Here is a 9187-nt window from a genome sequence, read left to right as displayed (position 1 = left end):
ATTTGAGTGAGTTTTTCATACTTAATATCCTGTTTATAAAAAAAAAAAACATTTTAATTTAAGGTGGGCCGTATATAGGCATATACGGCCGACACGGAATATACAATAAGGTGAGGTCACTTACCTTATTGTATATTCAATATGTATACGTGTAATATTGAGCAGTTGGTTTATAATATACATAATATGATATTGACGTTGAATAGGACAGGACATGACAATAGGAACCAGAAATAGGTATAGTCGGTCAAACCAATTTGTCAGTAAATAAAAACAAAAAACTATATTCATCCTTTTCTTTTGGGTGCTAGTACTAGTGTAAGTCAAAGATAGTATGATGATTCTCTCTATGTTTGAAATGAGACAGTCCTTTGACAAACTATGGTAAAAAATAGTTGTGAATATCATGTACATTTTTATTACAATTTCGAAATTCAAATGTTCTTCCTAATCAACTCGGCCACTAAACTAACTGATAACTTGGTATCCGATCCGCTAACTCGGCGAATGAATCGCCAATTCGCCAACTCTCCGAGCCGAGTCAACGCTATCAAACTGCTACTAAGGCCATTCAAAAATAAACCTTAATTCGAGAGCCCGAAGGTTCTTATATGACAAACAATACATTATGACTTAAAACTTTATGGGAAACAAAGGGACCCCTTTAATTTCACGTAATGTCCGCATCTAATTTATATATGTCCACAGTAAACAAACAAATGAATGATAAGAAAAGACAGACAGTGCTGTGAGCGGCAGGTGGGGCGAGGCGAGGGGCGAGGTATAGGTAGGCTATGATAGGGTCTCGGGCGCCGCGCCGGCGACACTGACGGACCAGCGCGGCGTATGTATGAATTTCGCGCCTTTTACAATATATTTTACTATTACAATGCAAGCTACACACCGAAATTTCTTATTTTCCATAATATGGCTGCGTATATTATTTTATAGTAATAGACTTATTTTTACAGACTCTAATTCAATATTAGATATTATAGGACAAAAAACGCATATTAATTCTAAAGCATATATCTTATTCTTCTAAATTTTTAGCTTGCCTATTAACTTAAGAATTAAGATATGTTGTTGTGGATTTATTAAACTTTAATTCAATATCGACAAAATAATAAGCTAATTTGTAGTTTGACTAAGAAGCACGTTAAAAAAATTTCTAATAATTTTACATTATAAAGCGTCATACATATTATAAACGATGGAACTTAAACATTGCACTTTAATTCAATATTAAAAAATCATTACTAAAAATATATAAATACCTAATTTATATCTAACGCTCGTTCTAACTTTTCGTCATATTTTACAAATATGCTTAAAAATATGTCCCATGTCAGATAAGTATCACTTTTTCATCTTTAGAATTATCAAAACTTTTAGTGCAAAAATCCGGTCCCACTATTGGTCTAGTCATACATTATCTAACTTTATGACTGTCTAAGTTGAACCCCTAGTGTCAATTTAATTCGATAGGGTGACGAGCGTTCACGTTTGCGTTATGTCTATTTTTGTATGGGATTTTGAACAGCGCGCCAAGCGGGACGTATTGGAAATTACACATCCCATACAAAATGACACTATACGCAAACGCGTACGTCACGTCACGTTATCGAATGAAATTTACACTAGGGATACTAAAGTTAGACCACAGAATAAATAATAGTACTAGGTACAGAAGACTCATTTCTAACAAAACGCGTCTGTTACGATCAGGACAGATATGGCCGTTAGGTTGCGGCAGCGTCACGCGCGGCTTATGGCTAGCCACCAAAATTGGTGTGGAACGGATGTACTTTTAGCTACCTGTAGCAAAGCGACGAATTCGCGGAGTGAGCCACGCCTGGTTAGACCAAGATAAGCCTGCAACGATTTCGAAAACACACGCAGTGCAAATGTTATTCTAAACGTCAAACTTCTATGAAATTATGGCGTATAAGGGGGTTTTCAGAAAAAATGGTACCATTTACTTTTTTTCGAAAAACCATAAATTTTTGGGTTATTTAGACTCAGAATCACGAGCACTATTGAATGAGACAACGAAAAAGTGTCCCCAGTTATTCATACAAATTTTGGGTGTCAGTTTTGTAACGGTCCATACAAAATGTATGTGAAAATGCTTTACAAAACTGACATCTTTTTTGGGACACATTTTTTTTCTTTTTAAATCGATAATCCTCGTCATTCTGAGTAGAAATAACCCAAAAGTTGATGAAATTTAGATAAAAAGTAAATGGTACACTTTTAAGTGAAAATGCCGAAATAACACTTGCACCGCGTTTGCTATCAAATTCAAATTCAAAATACATTTATTTCGTAAATTGATATAACAGAGGGGCAGTACAGTGATCCCCACACTAGGCTTAGCCTGTGACGTGGGGATCTAAGCGAAATACAAATTATTATTAATGGTACTACATTAAAATCAAAATCGTTGCAGACTTTTCTTGGTCTAAACTCTAACTCTATTTGGAAAATGTTTTGATTGATTTAAATATAGAACACAGAACTCACCAGTAATGTCTTCATGGTCGGAAAAGTAAGTTAATTTGTGAGATAACACGTTAAACCTCAGTTTATATACTAGAATTAATTGAATTTTTATCTCTACGGCTTTATCTTGCGATACTTAATAGTCATTAGAATTATTTTGTCTGTCTGTCATTCAATGCATTAGGATGATTAAGATAGAGTTAGACCAAGACAAGTCTGCAACGATTTTGATAGCACACGTAGTGTCAAGTGATAATAAGTCAAATTTTTAAAGTGTGACTTTTTAAATAACTCTTGCACTGCGTGTGCTATCAAAATCGCTGCAGTCTTATCTTGGTCTAACTCTAGGTGTTCGTTCGATCTAAAATTTCATTTTAGATACAAGCATTTATCGCTGACTGTATTTTTGTTTAACTTAACTAGTACTCATCGAGACAATTCTAACAAACCCAAACACGATTAGGTCGCGTTGTTTTATCACAGAGTTCCTATGGCCACCTTCTGTCTCCATCAGCCACAGGGCACTCTTACGGGCCACCCAACACTAGCGTCTTTTGAGCGTCGGCGTCTAGTCAGCGCTGTGGAAAATGGTGTCGCTGCGCAGTTGCGTCGAGCAGCAGCCATAGAGTTAATTAAACGCCGTAGCTCAGGAGACGCTAGTGTGGAGTGACTCTAACAGCTATCTTTCTCATAGGGGCCATCTCATATCCCGATATCGGATTGGTACTACCTATAATTCCAGCCATGTCGGACCCCCGTCACCCATCGGACCGATAATTTTTATTTCTGTGCGTATGTGTGGAATGTTTGTTGTATGTGTGCGACCGCTAGAGCCGGCTCGCCCCGCGGCTTAACCACGCGGATATAGGATGCAGCATCTGACTAAGGATTTATTTCACAGCAACAATAATATAGTTAAATTAGCAGGTCTGTACGGCTCTCGGGTAAGGTAAAAGCAGTGTTTCTGCAGCATCAGGATTTGAAGATCCAAGGTTGAAAATATTATAAAAAGTCATTGTCACCGGGACTTGATACGGATGCCAAATTTCATCGAAATCAGTCAAGTAGAAGTGGTCGAAAAATCTATTGCAAGATTTGAAGCACATATATGTACAAAGAAGGGGTCAAGCTAAATAAAACCGTTTAATAAACCGTTTAATAATAACAATACAGTCATTCGACGAAACCGTCTACACAGGGCAATAGTGCGGGGCGCGAGGGGTGAGTCGCGCGCACCCGAGCTGCATATATCGCCATTGTCAGTCGCTCGGTACTACATACAGGGCTAGCGTGTCTTATTTGAAATGTTTGGTATGTTTGTGTAGGTGTATAAATGTCTGTGACAACCCTACTGTACAATTTCTTGTGCGTTCGGCATTTTACGCAAACATCAAAGGCGTCGGTCCAATTCTACTTTTATAACACTTTAAACTCTCGCGGTTTGTACACATATTTAATTACACAAACGGGTCTACCGCGAATACAATTGTATCGCGGTAGACCCGTTTGTTCAATTTTACTATTTACACTGTGGTAGGTATAGGAGTACAGAGGCATTCCGTAGTATTAGCCTAGTGAACTCAATCCTTTCGTCATTAATGACAACTACATTTCCCAGTCATTAATGATGATGACGCATAGGTACATGAATGGCTGTGGTCACCTAATGTCCGGATAGGTCATTGGTAAATAGGTAAGAAGATAACAAGTGAATCATTGTTAGATAGGTATGTTTAATTGTTCATCGAATATCAAAATGCCTACACATACTAACAAATATTATTATCGGTCCGGCAGCTGACGAGGTTCCGACATGGCTGAAATTATCCGAAGCGTCTTTCCGATATCGGATGTCGGAAGGCGCCTATGAGAAAAACAGCTGCAGGAGAATGCCATATGGCATCTAGGCCGCCTTTTTTGCGTAATCTGTCGTTTTTACAAGCTTTTATTTAGTTTCACCTGCCCCGTTGTCTGTCTGTCGGTCTGTAATCAAATTTTGCAAGTTAAATTTGATCCACTTCCCGGTTTCCGATTGAGCTGAAATTTTGACAATGCAATATTATGGTACCATCGAGCTGATCTGATGATGGAGACAGGAGGTGGCCATAGGAACTCTGTGATGAAACAACGCAACCTGATTGTGTGAGGGGTTTTTAGAATTGTCTCGGTGAGTATTAGTTGTCTGTCGTCAGAAAAGTACAGTCAGCGATAAAAGCTTGTACCAAAAATGAAATTTTTGCTAAAACTTATTATTAACTTGCAACGTACTTATGTACCTAGGTATATGTAATATTTCGCCGAACGGAACAGACCGCGTAGCCAAGATGCCAATCGCTCACGCTCCGTAGCAATCGAAACGCAACTGTCACTCTCGCACTAATATGGATTTTCGCTTCTTTTCGCCATCGCCCTACGCGACAATATTACCATCTTCATCACTTGGATGGTTGGCAGTCCTCAACTGTGCGTTTCTCCAGAAACTTCCTGCCTCGCACAGCCAAACTGTGGAATGAGCTGTCGCCGGCGGTATTTCCGGACCGATACGACCTTCAAACCTTCAAGAAAAGAGCGTACTCCCATCTTAAATGCCGGCAACGCGCTTGCAACCCCTCTGGTGTTGCGGGTGTCCATGGGCGGCGGCAATCGCTTACCATCAGTTGATCCGTCTGCTCGTTTACCTCCTATATCATTAAAAAAAGAGTGATAGAGAAACATAAACTTTATTATCTTATTAAAATGTTAGGAAATAAATAAAACCAAATTTTTCATACGGATAATATTTATAAATAAACTATAAACAAAGAAATATTTTTTTTCCATATTACTTTACTGAAATCTATTTCGTTTTGTTTTTGTGTTTGATTGCGGTGTTTCAGGCGCGCTCATTCTTTCTTCCGTGCGGTATTTATTTTAAACTTAATTGTTAGAATATCTTAAGAAAACATGAGTGAAATAAGTGGATTTACCTAAATTTTTCAGGTTCGGTTTGTCTAATTAATATGTGAGCTTCGGAAGTGAAAATTTGTATTTACAACACGAGATCAAAGTTATTTACATCTTGTGCGCTTTTAAGTCCCTCCTACGCTTGTCGTGGGTAGTTATTATTTGTACATGATACCCGCATTCATGTGAAATAAACAGTTGCTGTTATATACTGACGTGTTTCATTACATGGTGGCAGCGGTGTTAGTTATTTTAAATAATTTTGTGGTGCAACGATTACAAATAAGTTGAAGTGCAGTGCCCAAACACCGGACAACTACAGATAACAAAGTTCTTTTGTGTAAGACAGTGTTATTGGCGTAGTTAAAAGATGGAACACGCCAGACCACCACCTGAGTTAAACATGGAGGGCGGTCCCGTTACGCGGGCCGATGCGTGGAAAAGGTGGAAACAGCAATTCCTACTTTTTGTGAAGGCCTCCGGTGTGAGCAGCGAGTCCGCCGCAGTACAAGCCAGCCTGCTTGTTAATCTGATCGGTTCAGAGGGTTTCGATGTGTTTCAAACATTTATATTTGACGCCGACTCGGAAAAAGACGACGTGCAAGCCATAATTAAAAAGTTTGACGGGTATTTCGGCGCCAAAGTAAACACAACGCTAATGAGGTATAAATTCTTTGGAGGAAGGCGAATCGATTCAGGCATATGTGACAGCGCTGAGGCTGTTAAGTAAGAACTGCAATTTCGGTACGGTGGGAGACGATTTTCTTAAGGATCGCATCGTGTGTGGCGTTCGGAACGTCACCGTACGAGACAGGCTTCTTCGCTGTGAAGACTTAGATTTAGACAAAGCTATGAAGATGTGTCAAGCCGAGGAAGCTTCTAAGGAAAGCGGTAAACAATTAAGTGTCGCGAGTGAGGGTTCCAGTAGTGCACAGGTACATGTAGTGGAGCGGCGCTCGGGTCGCTCGGCGCGGCGGCGGCGGCGGCGGCGGGCGCGCGGGGCCCGGCCCGGCGGCGGCGCAGCGCCAGTGCGCCGGCTGCGGTCGGACGCGCTGCGCCAACCAAGATTGCCCGGCACAGTATGTAACATGTTTTTCTTGTGGTCACCGTGGACATTTTGCTCGTATGTGTAGATCTAGGTTCATCAGCGATGACAATGGGGTGAAACGAGTGTATGAAATAGAAAAACATGGTTCCGTGACTAGCGATTCCGATGAACTTGAACCATTTTATATAGACATGGTTTCGTCTTCGAGTGGTAGAGGGCGTTGGACGGAAACTCTGTTTTGTGAACACGGTTCTGAACAATTTAAACTCGACTCGGGAGCAGATTTTAATGTTATATCTTTTGATAAATTTATATCACTAGGTTTCGATGAAAGTATGTTAAAAATACCGAAAATAAATCTTGAATCGTTTACTAAACACAAAATTCCTATAAAAGGTGTGTGTAACTTAATATGGTGGTATAAGGAAAAAAGTTATAACTTGCCGTTTGCGATTGCCGATATGGATGTTGGAAGCGTGTTGGGACGAGAGACATGTGAAGATATGGGCTTAGTAAAAAGAATTAATGCCATACAACTAGATGATTATTCTGATCTATTCACGGGTTTAGGGTGCCTGCCAGGTAAATACCATATAATAATAATAATAATAAGGCAGGGCAGCTTGTGGCGAGCTGAATGGGAAGTGACGTCCCTTGGGTCCCATACTCCCGAGAGTCGGTCAGGCCCCTCTCTCCGGCTTGCCTTAATTGGCCGGCTGGAGTGAACACTGAGCAGGGGCCGCAGGACTCTCACCTCTGGCTTGCCTTAATCGGCCGTCCAGAGTGGGGTGTCAGAGCTATATGCTCGCAGGGCGGAAGTGAAACATGCCTAAGACGCGAGTTGGCACAGTGGCTGCTTACAGCCACTGGGTAGAAAGCGGTGCACACCTCTCCACGCCCTGAGCCGCTCACGTGATGTTGTCCCCTTGTCGCTCCGTGCGAGCGGCCGTTTTCGGGGACCCATATAGTGAGTTGGCGAGTCACCACCTGTCCATTTTTTTTTCGTGTTTTTAAACATAGATTGGGGCAGGTGCCATAGTATTTTCATAGACCCGGTTACCAGTACACTAACATTTCAACACAATAGCCCAGTTTCTTTTGTTTCTTATCATTGCAATAGTCCTACACTAACCGGGGCTTATCCTTGGGTGCATTACTATAGTGCATACAGGGATAATCGTCGGGTGGTGTCACATCACCTTTTAGAGTAAATTGTCTTTTTACAAGGGGCCTCTGCGTGTTGGCTTTGGCTCCACGCACGCCTTCCAAATGTCCGGGACCCCATGGTCCCGAGATTATGTAAAGGACGAACATAATAATAATAATAAGGGCAGGGCAGCTTGTGGCGAGCTGTTGGGAAGTAACGACCCCACGGACCCGAGTGCTCCCGAGAGTCGGTCAGGGTCTCCGTCTCAGGCGTGTCTTCGTCGGTCGGAGTGGATCCCAAGGGGACCCGCAGGACTCTCAGCTCTGGCTTGCCTTAATTGGCCGTCCAGAGAGGAGTCGTTAGAGCTATATGCTCCAGGGGTGGAAGTGAAAGATGCATAAGACGCGAGTTGGCACAGTGGCTGCTAACAGCCACTGGGTAGAAAGCGGCGCACACCTCTCGACACCCCTGAGCCGCTCACACCGATGTTGCTCCTGGTCGTCTTCGCGACGGCAGTTTCAGGGGCCCATCTAGTGCGCGGCAAGTCACCACCTGCCTCGATAACTTGTGTGAACATTGTTATGGCAGGTGTCCGTACGTCTTTGTAATAACCCAGTCTCATAGTCCACCCAAACTTCAATCCATAGACCGGTATACTGTTCTCTTTTTCTACAATAGTCCCAATGCCTGCTGAGACCGGTTCATGGGTGTCTATTGTAGCACCTGTGAACGGGTTCCAGCAGGCGTTCTACATGACATAAAAGCTCTCCAAGGGGCCTCTACGTGTTGGATCTGTGTCCCCACGCAAGCCTATCAAAAAGCCGGGATTATAGGCCCGTGATATCCAAGGAGATAATAATAAAATGCTTTATTGCACACTACAAAAGAAATGGTACAAAAGTATGAACAGGTACAAATATGTAGGTAACAACAGGCGGACTTATCGCTAAACAGCGATCTCTTCCAGACAACCTTCAGATAGTGAGAAGGCGAAACAAATTCAGGTAGGTAGGTCATATAGTTGTAGATAAGTCGGTCCCGCCGGTCATAAGCGCTACTAGGAAGATTCCGTTAGGCCTGAGAGATCGACTGTATGATGAGCTCAAAAACATGGAAAAGATGGGGGTAATCAGGAGAGTGACGCATCCTACTCAATGGGTGCATCCCCTAGTTTTAGTTGCCAAAAAAAACGGCGGCATACGCATATGTCTTGATCCGCGCGAGCTAAACGTGGCGGTGGGACGCGCGCACTACCAGCTGCCCTCGCTCACCGAGCTGGCCACGCGCTTGCGCGGCGCCACCTGCTTCTCGGTGCTGGATGCCAACTCGGGCTTCTGGGTCGTACAGCTAGACGACGAGAGCGCCGACCTGTGTACGTTTGCCACGCCATTCGGTAGATGGCAGTTTTTGCGCTTACCTTTTGGTATTAATTGTGCTAGTGAGGTGTTTCATGGTAAGATGCGGCAACTTCTAGAAGATTTAGAGGGAGTAGACAGCTTTATCGATGACATTATCGTATGGGGAAAAACTAGGCGCGAGCATGA

The sequence above is a fragment of the Cydia splendana genome, chromosome 27, assembly GCF_910591565.1.
Source record: "Cydia splendana chromosome 27, ilCydSple1.2, whole genome shotgun sequence".
In the NCBI taxonomy this organism is placed as follows: Eukaryota; Metazoa; Arthropoda; class Insecta; order Lepidoptera; family Tortricidae; genus Cydia; species Cydia splendana.
Note: the sequence above shows the minus strand (reverse complement) of the source record.